This window comes from Danio rerio, chromosome 10 (assembly GCF_052040795.2).
Source record: "Danio rerio strain M-AB ecotype USA chromosome 10, GRCz13ab, whole genome shotgun sequence".
Classification (NCBI taxonomy): Eukaryota; Metazoa; Chordata; class Actinopteri; order Cypriniformes; family Danionidae; genus Danio; species Danio rerio.
This window is the reverse complement of record NC_141030.1, coordinates 17,879,443-17,881,607: the sequence shown is the minus strand read 5'-3', so window position 1 is coordinate 17,881,607 and position 2,165 is coordinate 17,879,443. Positions and strand designations below refer to the sequence as shown.

General features: G+C 32.5%; 1 protein-coding gene across 1 annotated transcript in view; it reads right to left on the bottom strand.

The window, feature by feature from the left end:
• Positions 1 to 2,165, bottom strand: part of apba1b (amyloid beta precursor protein binding family A member 1b) — a 183,113-nt gene that overhangs the window by 18,868 nt on the left and 162,080 nt on the right. The gene's annotated exons all lie outside the window — the stretch shown is intronic.

Here is a 2,165-nt window from a genome sequence, read left to right as displayed (position 1 = left end):
CATTATTGTGAATCGAATGAACACTCAAAAATGTATGTTTGCTGCTTGATCAAAGTGCTTATTTAAAATGAGCTGGAACAATAGAAATCTTGAGGTGTTTTGGGGAAAACTTAATCGTTTCATGTTCAATCAGGCTCGTAGCCAGCTTGGTGAAAGGGGTGGTTCTTTTTTTCTCAAAATGTTTTCTATTCAATTATGATATTTCAATACATTTTAAACACTATTTTAGATGGATTAGCTTGTCTGAAGCCTTTTGTCATTTATTAGGCAAATTATAAATACAAACTGACTTTCCTCTTTCAGAAATAGTCCATTGGAGTAATAATAATAATAAAAAATTAAATAATAATAATAAAATAATAAAATAAAAATAATATAAATAATGCAGAGATTCACAATTTTTTAGCCTCTATTTTTTTAAAAAAGTACATTTGAAAATTCATGGATAACAACAATTTTATTTAAATTTATTTTAATTTGATGGGATTTTGATGGATTATATTCACAATTTATAATGGCATAGCAGACAAAATCTGGACCTTTGTCAGTGAGGGGTGGGTCTTTCAAACCACCCAAACCTCACCTGGCTACAGGCCTGTCAATTCACTTAAATTTGTAAAAACTAACAAGTTAACTTAATTTCTTCATGTTGACCCAAGACAAATCGATTGTGTTAAATCAAGCATTTTTTTTTACGGTGAACTGGAAGACACTAAATAGAGGTATAAACAGTCTAAAATGTTTTGAGCTTGTTCTGGTTTTGAAAACGTCCAGGAATTAGATTTAAGTAAAAATTAAACTGTTAGTTTCACTTAAGAAGCAAATATGGGAAATTATCTGAAGTAACTAGCTTAATTAATAAATAAAATATTGGGTGATAGAATTATACAAAATTTTGGGTCCCCTGTCCAAACAAGTTGAGGACCACTGAACTAAAACACTGAAACAAACAGCAAAAGTTGTTCAATTTGGACTTCAATTTGAAACTTGAATTGAGATTTTTGTATTCAGACATACAGTTAAAGTTTATTTTATTTTTTCCCCAATTTCTGTTTAACGGAGAGAAGATTTTGTCAGCACATTTCTAAACATAATAGTATATGGGGCTAATAATTCTGACTTCAAAATATATATTTAGACATTTCAAGAAAAATTTAAAACATTTCTAATTAGTTTGTTACGTGTTATCTGCAAGATATTCATACTTTATCAAATCCATGTGGGCCTTTTTGCGAGTACACTATACAATATAGTTTACTAGGACACAAATTTATAGTGAATTTATTATTACAATGTTGAGGTGGTTTATGCCCTGTGTTCTCCTTGTAATTCAAAATGGGGAAAAAACAAACTTGACAGAGTCATTTGATATCCAAAAATTTCCACAGGTTTCTTGTGAAGGTTAGGTTTAGAGGTAGGGTAAGGCAATATAATTGTTGATCTTTACAACTGTAAAAGACATTACGTTTATGGAGAGTTCTCATAAACCACAGACAGTATGTGGGGATCAAAAACACAGTACATTACCTGACAAAAGTCTTGCCTTTAATCCTAGTTTTAGGAGCAACAAATAATAAGTTGATTTTTTTGTTGATCATTTGGAAAAGTGGCAGAAGGAAGATTTTTATGATGAATCAACTGCATCAAAAATACTACAGAAGACCTATTGGAACCCACATAGACCCAAGATTCTCATAGAAATCAGTCAAGTTTGGTGAAGGAAAAAATTGGGGTTACATTCAGTGTGGCGGCATGCAAGAAATCTGTAGAGTAGATGGCAAAATCAACAGCCTAACGTATCAAGACATTTGTGCTGCCCATTACATTAAAAACCACAGGAGAGGGCAACTTCTTCAGCGAGATAGCACTGCTTCTCATACTTCAGCCTCCACATCAAAGCTCCTGAAAGCAAAGAAGGTCAAGGTGCTCCAGAATTGGCCAGCCCAGTCACCAGACATGAACATTATTCAGCATTTCTGTGGTAAGATGAAGGAGGAGGGACTGAAGATGAATCCAAAGAATCTTGATGAACTCTGGGAGTCCTGCAAGACACGTTCTTTGTCATTTCAGATGACTTTATTAATAAGTTATTTGAGTCATTGCAGAGATGTCATACACAATATTAATTCTTTTTTTACTGCAGCATGACTTTATATTCTATACTC